The 13,534-nt window shown below is 39.8% G+C and overlaps 1 long non-coding RNA gene across 2 annotated transcripts in view; it reads left to right on the top strand.

Moving 5' to 3' along the window:
• The window catches only part of LOC113469555, a 43,505-nt gene extending 30,395 nt beyond the window's left edge, over positions 1–13,110 (top strand). Inside the window, exon 3 of one of the 2 annotated variants that reach the window (XR_003392928.1) lies at positions 13,035–13,110. This is a non-coding gene — a long non-coding RNA (uncharacterized LOC113469555). Of the gene's footprint in view, positions 1–13,016 lie in introns of both variants that reach the window. The other variant, XR_003392927.1, reaches the window with a different exon arrangement.
• The last annotated feature ends 424 nt before the right edge of the window (positions 13,111–13,534 follow it).

The following is a 13,534-nucleotide window of genomic DNA, read 5'->3' as shown; positions in this document are numbered from 1 at the left end:
CGAAATTATTCCGATGGTGAGGGGGAAAATTCTGAATCCCCGAGCGGTTTTTTTGGGGTCGTCTATTCCGATTGGTTCAAAGTTGAAAACTGTTTGTCAGGACCTGTGGTCACTTGTATTTATGCATTCGGTTTTCAAGGTGAGCTACCTGGCGGTTGAGAGTGCTGCACGACTTCAGAGTTGTGAGTCCATGATTGTGTCTTCATTTAGGTTTTTCGTTTGGTTAAGATTTTCGCAAGTTCTTTCTGTCATTATTGGATTTGCCAAATGCTGTTCCATCCAGCATTTTTTGCATGAACCCATGAAGTTTTCTCAAGTTTGATGTTTGCTGTACTGAATTGTTCTTTTTTCCATCAACATGTTAGTGTTGTTAGTGATATGGATTATGGAATTTTCTGAAGTCACAGCTGAAAACAATATTAGGTATTATGTTTATGTGTCAAAGTCTCAATAAGATTTGTAACATAATACATAATTATGTTTGGGCATTGTAAATGTAGATTAGATTATTTTCTCAGTATGCATCAACTGCATATTTCGCTTTTCCGCCCCCTTTAGACAGCGGTGGTAGCCACGTTGTAATACACCCAATAGTTCCGTAAGGCAACGTTGCCTTCTGTAAAAAATAATAATAATACTAATAATAATAGAAAGTAAAAAATCATCTTTCTTGTTGAGTTTCCCCCCCTTTCCCCCTTTTTACATGGAGGTTAAGTCGCATTTGCATATTCCATAATAACGCTCATTATTCTTGGTGTTCCAAACAATTTGCTTTTGAAAATTTCTCATTTCCTTGCCGCACAAAAGAGATGGAGAAAAGAAGAGAGAGAGAGAGAGAGAGAGAGAGAGAGAGAGAGAGAGAGAGAAAACTTTTTAAAAGGTCATAGGTTAGCACGTTAGCAGTGTACCTGTGAAAATGATAACAGCTATGCAGGTAATGTAGGTACATACCTATGTAAATGGGTACCTAGTCAACGAAAAATGGTAGGTAGGTACCTAATCCACGCAGAGAGCTTAAAAAAAAAATCTGGTATGGTTTGTCGCAATTTATTTGCTTAGAGGGGCTAACTACAAGTACAAAGTACATACGATTTTACTTTTCTTTTGCTTGATTGCAAGTTGCATATTCCATAATAACGCTCATTATTCTTGGTGTTCCAAACAATTTGCTTTTGAAAATTTCTCATTTCCTTGCCGAAAATGAGTACTGGGGTCACAAAGGCGGAAGTGAAATGATAAAAAAGGAAAGGGAAAAGGAGGAGGAGAAAGACCATGATGAGAAGGAGGAAGAAGAGAGATACGAAAAGATGAAGTGGTGTGATTACATAGACATAATTGTTTACATTTACCCATATAGGCTGTTATTTACCACAGTAGCAACATCATTTAACTATCTATGTATGTATCTATATCTACACACATAGGATCAACTTGACCTAGGCGACTAGCGGTTTACTTTGTTTTTGGACTGAAGAATTTGAGTTTATTTTGTCCATACGTCCTATTGGATACAAACTAATTCTTAAGACTACTGGTGGCTACCTATGTGCCAATCTAATTTCATTTGTACGTATTTACCAATCTCATTTCAGTAAATACCTACACATCTTTGGAAAAGCAAGCATCACGAAAAAGGCCCATTTACACGTTACGTCTTATCGTGCGTTTCACGAGTTATAGGTGTTAAAGGCTACCTCAGAAAAAGATTTCGAAAGCTAAAAGCCACATATTTCAAGGACAGACTAGGGTTCTTAGTTCTTTCGGAATTGTAAGCGAGTACTCAGAAAAGTATCCTGAATACTAAGGAAGAAGAAATGAAAAGGGTTTGATAAAAAGAGGCCGGAGAGGGAGGAAAAAGAGAATGAGTAGAAGGAAGTACAGTGAAGAGGAGAAGAAGTAGAAAGGAGGAAGAGAAAAGGAGATGGAGATGAAGAAGGAGGTAGGGCCAAGAGTTAATGAAAACTTGAGTCCCTTTCCCTTGGTAGAATAATATATTATGGAAAATGTATATGAAAAAAGCTCATAAATATCTCAGAAATGAGCGAAAAATGTTAATTTCGATAATTTATTCACGTAATCCCAGAATATTTTTTTATTATTGCGCCTTTCTTTTTACTCCATTGTATCGCGCTTTGTGGGTAACTTTGTTCACCAAAAATAAATCTAATTTTTATCCAGCGCCTTGCTGTTGTTCAACATAAAAGTCACTAGATCCTGACGAATCACCGAGGTTAACAACGGCCTATGTGGTTGCTATCTGAACGGGTGACGGAAAAAATCCCTGGCTACCTTTTAAGCCTCAATATCGTCATTATTTTCCACACATCCTTCTTGTACGAATAAAACCTTTATGGTTGCCCTTTTCCTTTTCTTCCTTCTTCTTCTTCTTCTTCTTGTTCTTTCTTCTCCTTCTCCTCCTACTTTGCTTTTATCGGGACATGCTAATAAATTTCAGTAAAAAATATGTACCTATGTATAATGTACCTACATACTTTCGAGACACGTGAATGGCAAAGCATAGCTTGAACTTACTACAGTCAACTTACCTAATAGATATTATCTATATAAATAAAATAATATGTACCTATGTATAATGTACCTACATACTTTCGAGACACGTGAATGGCAAAGCATAGCTTGAACTTACTACAGTCAACTTACCTATACTATGGTACATATAGCCAGATTCTATGGTCAATGGTCATATACATACCTAGAGGTACAGCAGGTAGTCCTTAGGTATATTCACCTTCAATATGTCCAGGTATTACTTAATACCAACTTCCACACCGGCAGCGTAAACCTCTTCAGTGCCCGCCTAGTGGGTTAGACTTAGACCGACCAGTCACATTACGGTTTACTTGCGCAGGTACACCTGTGCAAGTAAACCTTCCGGTAATTATAATCCGTAGTTCAGTTACACCAAGGCAACATGTAGAATAGAACAGAACAGAATATACCTTGTTTATTCTGCTGGGATAGGACTGAAAAAGTCCCTTTACCCCAGCAGTCCAAATAAGGTCTCCTGCATTGTATGGGTTTAATAATAACATAATACACACTGTTTACAACAAACGACCTCCGAACATGATAATCTTGATATTTTCATGTTATCATGTTATTAATTATTACTGCATTAATGTCCAGAGAGTTGTGAAGAGGCTCTCACCACAAATAAATATATACATATATTTTTTTCTTGTTCCTACCGGAAAATCGCTGCGGTAAAGTTCAGCAATTTCGCAACCCGATTTCGCCTCGTGACTTGAGTTTGGCCGTCAAAATCGAACTTTGGCCTCTTGAACTACAAAACGAGTACGGATCGGTGGTCATCCGAAGGTTGACATTATGTCTTAGATGAGTGATTAATGATTATCCTGTGACCATAATCATATAATCATTACCTAGCAGGTATAGAGATAATGGTTACCCATTACTTATTTACATACCCTTAACTGTTATAGGGAATAAATCGAACCTGTTTCATAATCAAGTCATATTCGATTATGTATTTATTTATACTCTATAAGTCTATAGGTACAAAAAACATACATACTTTTCGTACTTCATTTCTATGTTATTTTATTCATTTTCTCATTTTATTTGCATTGCTTTGTATTTTTTTTCTTTGAGATGCAGGTTGACATGTGATTTAGGTACAATATAGCTTCGTTATAGCTGGGTAAAGCTACCTTAAATCTTGGTAGATATACAGGGTGCCCAAAATTCAAGACACCTAAAGTTTGCTTTTTGGTACCACTTGGGTCTCAGGTTTGCGACGGACTAAGTATGTACCAGTTGGTTTCCAACTTTCCCCACTTAAAATTGGTCATGGGAACCAAGTTTTGTTCGTCCAGAAAAAGTAATTTCAACCTCTCTCAGCTTGGTACGTTATTTTTCGGCCACCCTGTGTTCGGCATGTTTCAAGTGCAGGCAGGGATATAGGGATGAATGGAAATAATGTCATGCTCATGTATATGACTCTCTTATATGTAGTCCTATGTCTCATCTACTATGTAGTCCTATGTAATCAGATACGACTATGTTTTGCTGATATCTTTAGGATCTCATTATTTGTAATTTTACAAAGGATTGAAAAAAAAAATAATATTCCTATTAAAAATAACTTCATATGAAAAAGGTTCCTTTTGAAGATTGTGGAACGAATGATGGATATTGCTTCCATCTCTGACGGCCAGAAAGGTAGTGTGAGAGAATGAGAAAGATGGGAAAAAGGCAATAGAAAAGAGAAAGACAAGGAAAAGAAGAGAGAGAAATGGGGGAGAGCAAGGTAAGGAGAAAGACTAGGAAAGGGAGAGAGAGAGAGAGGGGAAGTAAAGAGAAAGGAGAAGGGAAAAGAGCAAGAGAAGAGAGCATGTCTCGCTGGAGGACGTAAAACTGAGACAAAACTTGTCCTACATTTCTTACTCCTCTTTCTGTGACAGAGTGACATGGGGTCTTCTGGTGAGTGTGAAGATCAGAGAGAGAGAGAGAGAGAGAGAGAAAGAGAAAGAATAATGAGTAGGAGATGGATGAAAGTTGAGAGCTTGGTATGAAATGCCTGACTTGGTTTTATGAATAAATAATGTGGTAAAACTAAGAGAGAGAGAGAGAGAGAGAGAGAGGGAGGGAGGGAGGGAGAGAGGGAGAGAGATATGATTAAATGAAAAAAAAAGGACATAGAAGTGAGAGGGAGGATAGAAGATTGAATGGGAGAAAGAGAGACAAAGAAACTAAGTGAGAGAAGGCAGGATAAATTAAGGGGAGGATGGAAACTTCAGAAAGGTCTCACTTCAACCCCCACAGGAATCGCCCTGTTTTCTCACGTTACCTAACCTTTGAACACCCTGTGTTGTACGTTGATTTTTGCGAACCCTGTAGATTTACGAGTATCAAAATGGAAGAGTCATAATGACAGCCATAGAAGGAGAAGGAAAAATCTCGGTTTTTCCACAAACGATCTCTTTACCTTGAAGCAATGAAGCACTTAAATACTTTAAACACTAATGATCGTAATCAAACCATTTGGAGAGCTCAAGAAATTAACATGAATCATGTTGTGTATGTAGGCAGGTAGGTAGGCACTACAAAGTAATTGATCTGAGTTTCCCTTGATATAGGTTATGGTCGCTGAATGGTGATCTTGATAATTATAGTTAGGGAAAGATATAACAACATATCTACATAGGTACTCGTACATTTTAACCACTATCACAGTTTTATGTAAAGTGCATTTAACTGGATTTGTTGGAGTTTCAATCTCGGGCAAGCATGTTATTGTTTATACAGGGTGTTTGTAAGTTTCTTGGTCTACATATCTCAAATGGTTTTATCTGTTTCTACCTCTGCACATTTTACTTTAAGCTGTGTCCACACATATCCGACGGCCGTCAATCAATGTAGACTGACACCGTACACTGCTTCGACAACATAGATTCACCTCGTCGACTATGTGCGAACACAACTTTAGGAATCTGACGCCTCCCTCTTGGGCCGAGCCGTTAACATTTTCCTTGCCGATGTTTGTCAAGATTCTAAGCGGTTTTTAAGAAACCCAGACATGAAAAACACATAATAATAATCACCCTGTCCATAAAAGCCCTCACTCACGCTATCTGACACAACATTTCACCGGCCGAACATCGGACGCAAGATTTCCGCAACCCCGTATTCGGGGAAACCGACTGCGCCAATAATCAAATGAGCGTAATGGTGTGCTTCTCACTGGACGAACTTGTGGTGGGCATCCCAGCGGCCAGAGAAACACGCGTCATGTCGCAAGTGTGCAGCGGCTCCTGTCAGTCGGGGTCGTGGGTGAGGTCAATCTTAACGATTACTAGGAGGCTGATGAGGATGGTACTTGATAGGATGAGCTGAATGACCGCCAGAATGAGACAGGTTTCGCTCGGCCTGTGGAACAGAGGCCGTGTGGCCGTGAAGGCTTTATTTGGGAGGTAATGTACAAGTAAGGCGGGATTTGAAGGAAAGACATTGCGGTCCTGAAGGGTTTATTTTGTAGTAATGTACAAGAAGACATATGGAGATTCGAAGGTGGTCTCGTGTAATCGCGTACTAAAAAAAACAGTAGGTAACTACCTATGTCAACAAAGACCACCAGTGTTTTGAAGCCATACCTTTGTATTTTATCTTTCTTCTTCTTTTCAGTCTTTCAACAGGGCAAGAAGTCTGCGTGGAAAGGAGAACAAACCAGTTTTTGAGATAACTTACCCTCATTTAAAGGTACCTACATAGTTCACAATAATTTAGTTATAATTTACCCTAGATTGGAGATAGTTTGCCCTGCATTGGTGATAATTTACCCCAGGTTGGAAAACACTGGTGTAAACTGCACGTAGGTTGCCTCTCTTTATTTGCACGATGCCAGTGCAAGCACCCGCATAGAAAGCGTCTTGAATAGGAGAATATTTTTATCTAATAATATCGTCAATGTGGGAAGAAAATTACCTATAGCTTTTTCAAGATGTCTTATTTATTTATTATATGGCCAAAGTGGGGCTTTTCCCCTGCTTAGGTAAAAATTAAAAAAAAAAAACTTATTTATTTATTTTGACTCTTTATTGGTTGTAATAATTTAATGTACACAAATTCAAGAAATTACAAACAAAGGGCGAAATTATTGCCTGGGGCAATCTCTACCATTCTTACCTTAATTCATAATTTTAGCTATAAATGTAAAGAGATTCTTTTTGCAAGAAATTCAAAAATTTGGGTCAGGATTGTGTTTTTAGGTCGCCGAGGGTTCCCTGAAATCTTTCTTTTTTTTCCTCATTCCTCTTCTTCTCTTCCTCTTCCTCCTCCTCCTCTTTGATCTTCTAGTTTGAATGTTCAAAAGTTATTTACCTCTGACTGTCTCCTGTAAAAGTTGGAATACACTTTTCATAGGCAGTTTTGCTTCGACAGCGCCAATAGGTATTCTACCATAGAATGATAGTCACGTAACATAAAGGTGTTACGTGTACATAGTTCTGGTAGAGCTTACGTTTCCCCTAGTCAGGGGGTAACCAACCTTTGTAAAAGCATTGTTATACAAGGGAAGGGTATTACCCGGTTTTTACGCTTGTCAGGGGTAACCAACCTTTGTGAAAGCATTGTTATACAAGGGAAGGGTATTTCCCGGTTTTTATGCTTGTCAGGGTTAACCAACCTTTGTGAAAACATTGTTATACAAGGGAGGTTTACTCTGGCCAAATATACAACCAAAAAGTCCCTTCTCTTCACCAGACTAATAGAGTAAGTATACAGTATACAAAGGACTTTAAAAAAAAGGATAAAAAAAATCAGAAAGGTATTTTTAGCTTGGCAAAAGTGTAAATTACCGAAGAGGTCGAACAAGAATTTCTTGGCATAACGTCCTACATCCTAACTGTGGCACAATTTCTACCAAATGGTGCCCTACGGGTAACTTTTGTTATCAGGGACAGAGAGGGCCAGAAAATAAACTAGGGCTCCCTGGACGCCCATTATGATACGTTTCGGTATAATCAGGAAATGTACAGGGCGACCAAAAAGTGTTGCCGTGACTGGAAATAAAAATGCGAGCGTCAATAGCAGTAGCACGTTGAATACACTATCAGTTCCAAATGGATCGCAACGTTGCGCCTGTTTAGTATCTGTATGGGTGACTACCTGGGTAACTTGGGCAATCGCTGGCTTTTCCAGACCCCACTCAGACTGGGTGAGATTGTGGGTAGGCGGGTAGCTTGTCGCTGAATGGTGGGTAAAACCCTCCGTCACTAAAAATACAGTGACGTTAAATCCTATAGAAAAATTAAATAAAAATGGAAAAATAAATACCCATACCCAGACAAGTTTCATTTTCTTCATGAAAAGGGTGTCGCATGTTTTTGAAAGCACACTGTAGTACGGTTCTCTTTTGAAAATTTCACCAAAAGGTTTCTGCAAAGGCTGACATCAGCAAATTACATGCGTTATCAGGAAAAACGTTTGCAGGAAAAGCCTTTTTCTTTTTGATGTTCGAATTCAAGACCAATATGCCCCTTGGAACAAAAATCGACAGTGGAAACTTGTGTTGTATTTTACAGGAAAGATGTTTACAGCAAAGGATAACAGTGCAAAGTTTGATTTAGCCTCAGGCTTGATTGAACAACAAAGTAAGTTGGTAGGTGTAAAGAATGAACTTGAGTTCCTTGTGATCTTTTGCTGATACCAGATTATATTAAGTACAAATTCACAATCTGGTAGGTAATAAGTTAGTAACAATGTACCTTCCTAGCTTCCTACTTAGTTCAGAGAGCTTAGTTTCCTAACCCCGTAGCCCCGGGCAGTTAGGGCCCGTAAGGCCAGCCACTCACTATCAGGTAGAGCTGACAGGCGGACCTGATCGGGTGTACCTGTCAGGTCTACCTGATTGATAGTTACTGGACTAATAATCTTGAAAATATCTGGTTTTAAAATGATGATTTCAGATATCCTTGGGCTTGGGCCCCCAGGTGAAACCTTGTGGAGGAACCCCCGAAGAAGTAGGTGGCACTTGAAAGAGGTGTCCTCACGATGCAATGGGTCTGCTGTCCGATGCAAAGGTGTCCTCAGATCTACGTCTCGTCCCGTCCTAGAACAATAGGTCTACATCTGAAGCATTTTGAGAGAGAAATCACTTCACCACCAAAAATCACCAACTGATACGGACCAACCAACTGGACTGGAATGTTACTGGACGCCACTGATGTTTACTCGAGGCCATCAGTTGGACTGTCTACTGGCCTAGTGTAATCCAGCCATTGGAGTCTGGTCTAGAGGTAGGTATGTAAATAATATTATGACCCTTTCTATTAATTTATATTTAGTATTAAACTCGATTTGTTTTGTTTGTCTACCAAAAGAAGGATTAAGTTCATAAATCGCAAGAAGTCCTTTCTTTTTGCCCCAAAAACCACCCTCTCCGTCCGCCACTCACAGTTTATATCCCAAATGGCCCTCGCTAATGATAATAAATTTGTCTTCCCATATTTCAGTTAGGTATGTAAATAATATTATGACCCTTTCTATTAATTTATATTTAGTATTAAACTCGATTTGTTTTGTTTGTCTACCAAAAGAAGGAGTAAGTTCACAAATCGCAAGAAGTCCTTTTTTTGCCCCAAAAACCACCCTCTCCGTCCGCCACTCACTGTTTATATCCCAAATGGCCCTCGCTAATGATAATAAATTTGTCTTCCCATATTTCAGCTTTGGCGAAAGCCGGCTGTGGCGGTCCTAAGGACCGCCGCGCCGGCCGGTACGATTCGCCCTGTGTTTTGAATTTTGACGAAAATTTCTGGGTTTAAAACATTTCCTAAAGGTAGTTAGCAGGGTACAGATCCATAGGTTCATATTAGAATGGCTGTTGACTTCTGAGGACCTGAATTGACTCCTATTGCAAAGGACAGTACTAAATTTAATATTAATATGAAATAAATTAACCAATTCAGCCTTCAGACCCGCTCAATTTTCCGGCCATTTTCTGGTCTGTCAAAGGTTGTAAATTTTGAACCAGAAGAAAAATCAATAAGCATCATCACATGTGTAGCACATTGCTTCGTATCTTAAAAACTCGTCAGAAGCATCACAGCTACAAGAGGAAGCAAGAAGAAGAGCAACAGTAAGGGAAAAGGGAAAAACAGCAACAATAACAACAGCATTTTCTCGCAAAAGTTTGTGTTTTCCGAGGAGAGGGAAAAACTTTTCTTGTTGTTCTCCCACTCTCCTCAATTTCTCCTCTCTTCTTCATTGTCTTTGTAGGGAAATGATGTTCGTGCCTTTTTCGAGGATTCGATTTAGAAAGAAAATTTTCATTGATCCCCAAGAGATTTTTCGTGGTTGGAAAATTGGAGTGGATAAAGTAGATTATCCACTATTGGTATTGCAGTTTAGGAACAAAATCCAATTTACATCGTACCTATTTTAAGTTTTCAAATAAATTTTGGAGGGCACCCACCTTGTGCCAGTCTTGTTAGCCAACCAGTCTTGTTAGCTTGGAGGGCACCCACCTTGTGAGCGCTAGGTTGCAGGGTCGATTCCGCTCCGGGTGAACTTTCCCCTTAATGGATAAGGTTCGATTCAGGAAGGTCTGGCTTCCTCCTATCCTGTCTTTCTTCTCTTTCGATTTCGGGATGATGAGATCTTCGGGGATTCAGTTTCCTCTCTTGATTTGGGAGAATTCAGACTATGCCCGATCTTATTTCAATTTCCGCGTTGGGAATAATTAAACAAATAGGTGAGGAAGATATCAAATATTTATTTTTCTTGGCCTTTCGCATTTCCCTTGTTCGGGATCAGTAGTGTCTATTGTTCTGACCGTCTAGTTACTAGACTCTAGTATGTTTATCTCAACAAAATATGGGCTTTGTTTGTTTACTTCTCCGGCATTGTTTAGAGAAGACATATCAGAGCAATAACATACTCTCCTTGTGTTATAACCACTTTTAAAGAAAAAATCTTTTGCAGAAAACTTTAGGTTGTGTGGAAGAGTAAAGCGAATAAATAAATAACTGCTGGACATTAGTTCCTTAACCACAGTCACTCCCATTAAAACGCTCTTATGTTAAAACAAATTGACCCGAAAGGCGAAATCATTTAAAGCTTCAACAACATCGTAAAGCTCTAAAACACAACCAAAACAACCATTACGAAACCCGCAAATGTCCAAGGGAAAAGATTACTCCCCTGTTGTCCCCCTAATAACTTTGTTAATGTTTGTTTTCCAAGTCGACCATCGGGCTGAATTATTTCAAATTGAAAACTTCCCATCAGACCCCTATGTGTTTGCTCAACCAATATTTCCCTTTTCCAAAGCCGGCCATGGCGGGGCATAATGTCAAAGGCACACATGAAATCCAATTATGTATGCAATGATGTTTTCGAGCGGATACAAACATACAGTGGCTTGGTAAACATGGATTCCTCAGAGTATAAAATGACTGAAGGTCAGCTCCCATGACGTAGTGGTCATTGCGCTCGCCTTGCACGCGAAAGACCCGGGGTTCGATTCCCGGCGGGGTCAAGAAATTTGTATCATGCAAATGATTGATTCCGTAACTGGCTGTTGCGGGGCCCACTCAGCCTCGTGAGGAAAATGAGTAGCTATGACATATAAATGCGCATAGCGACCGGTGCCAGCATGGTAGGTAAACATTGAATTTTAGGATTATTGAGATATTTGGAAAATCCTACAATGCTGCAGTGAGCACCAAAGTTGTGACATAACAACACAAAGAAACTGCATTTGACATATAAATGCGCATAGCGACCGGTGTCAGCATGGTAGGTAAACATTGGATTTTAGGATTATTGAGATATTGGGAAAATCCTACAAACCTACAATGCTGCAATGAGCACCAAAGTTGTGACATAACAACACAAAGAAACTGCATTTACATTACATAAAATCACTGAATATCTTACTACTTACGAGTACCATTTTGCTGTGGAATTACACAGACATTGTGTAGGTTTGTAATTAGGACACTTTAGGACATTCAATAGAAAAGAGAAAGACAAGGAAAAGAAGAGAGAGAGAAATGGGGGAGAGCAAGGTAAAGAGAAAGACTAGGAAAGGGAGAGAGAGGGAGGGGAAGTAAAGAGAAAGGAGAAGGGAAAAGAGCAAGAGAAGAGAGCACGGGAGAGAGGTAAATAGGAAGGGGAGGTAAAAGAGGAGAGGAAGAGAGAGAGAGAAAGGGAAAGACTAGAGAGATTTATATTTCCCATAAAACGAATTGTTTTCTTTTGCTATAATCAGGGCTGTCCAACATAGGCAGTCAAATTTCGGCCCGCGGTAGTTCTGGTCTGTAAAATCTCAGAGGCACTCGTAGAGTCAGTGGCTGAAGAAACTTTCTAAAGGTGCGTACAGAGTTGTGCTCTGCGCCACTGCTAAGGAAAATTTGTATGTTTCCCGTAGGCAAATGCGGGAACATGATTTCACAAATAATTTGAACCTTTGTCAGGAAATTGCAAATTGAATTTCAAACTTTGCCGGAGCTTTACTGTGGAAGTGTTCGGGGACGTATGTATATTCTGCCGCAGTGCTCAGTTGTGTACGCATATTTGGAATCCCGTCAATATAAAATGATGTCACGTATCCCATCGTAAAACCCCCTGGAGATAATATAGTCCCCCAATCGGATCTGCTTGGGTGAGCCATCACAACAATCTACTCTCTTCAGAGAAACGGAGAAACCATTTTCTTCTAGAGAGCCACGTTTTTTCCATTCCATAATTTATTTTGGACTATTTTGAGCAGTCCTGCACCAACAATATATCGCTATGTATTTAGCCCCCCTGCTAATATTGTAATGGTAGTCCTAGGCACTCTCTATCTGGTTGTCCAAATAAAACATTGTTGACACTCACTAGCTCATTGGGGTTTTGGGCGGCTCTACAAACTTTGCCGGAGCTTTACTGTGGAAGTGTTCGGGGACGTATGTATATTCTGCCGCAGTGCTCAGTTGTGTACGCATATTTGGAATTCCGTCAATATAAAATGATGTCACGTATCCCATCGTAAAACCCTCTGGAGATAATATAGTCCCCCAATCGGATCTGCTTTGGGTGAGCCATCAAAACAATCTACTCTCTTCAGAGAAACGGAGAAACCATTTTCTTTTAGAGAGCCATGTTTTTTCCATTCCATAATTTATTTTCGACTATTTTGAGCAGTCCTGCACCAACAATATATCGCTATGGATTTAGCCCCCCTGCTAATATTGTAATGGTAGTCCTAGGCACTCTCTATCTGGTTGTCCAAATAAAACATTGTTGACAGTCACTAGCTCATTGGGGTTTTGGGCGGCTCTAAATTATCTCAAACAGCGGAGGCTCAGGTATATTTGCAAGATGTACTGGCGTATTTCCTAACCCCGTAGCCCCGGGCAGTTAGGGCCCGTAAGGCCAGCCACTCACTATCAGGTAGAGCTGACAGGCGGACCTGATCGGGTCTACCTGAAAGATAGTTACTGGCCTAATACTCTTGAAAATATCTGGTTTTAAAATGATGATTTCAGATATCCTTGGGCTTCCAGGTGAAACCTTGTGGAGGAGCCCCCGAAGAAGTAGGTGGCACTTGAGAGAGGTGTCCTCACGATGCAACGGGTCTGGGTTCAAACACAACTCCCTGAAATTGTTACCTACTTTGTTCCGACTAGAAATTGTTTCTGGAAAAAAAGGAGAACATGGTTTCTAATTTTCTATTCTATCCTATTATTAACAACGTATGTAGTGTAGATGAGGTTCTGCAGATTCGTAGAAACAAGGATCTGACGCAGTGAATAGATTAGATTTTTCGAAGAAAAGCTCAACAGATTTAATTGAAATGGGTGACTTTTCTAATGAAATTCCCGTATGCGGAGTCCAGTATGTACTTATGTAGGACTATTGCATATTGCACCCCATCCTCAACAAATAGAGTTAGGCATAGAAGTCTTGTAAGCGCCAGGTCGCTTCCAGCCCGGGATGAACTTTATCCTAAACAGGTAGGGTTCGTTCTCGGAACGGTTGGCTTTCTCCTATCCTGTCCTATTTT

Source organism: Diaphorina citri, unplaced genomic scaffold, assembly GCF_000475195.1.
Source record: "Diaphorina citri unplaced genomic scaffold, Diaci psyllid genome assembly version 1.1 scaffold1133, whole genome shotgun sequence".
Classification (NCBI taxonomy): domain Eukaryota; kingdom Metazoa; phylum Arthropoda; class Insecta; order Hemiptera; family Psyllidae; genus Diaphorina; species Diaphorina citri.
The sequence above is the reverse complement of the archived record's forward strand: the minus strand, read 5'-3'. Positions and strand labels throughout refer to the sequence as shown.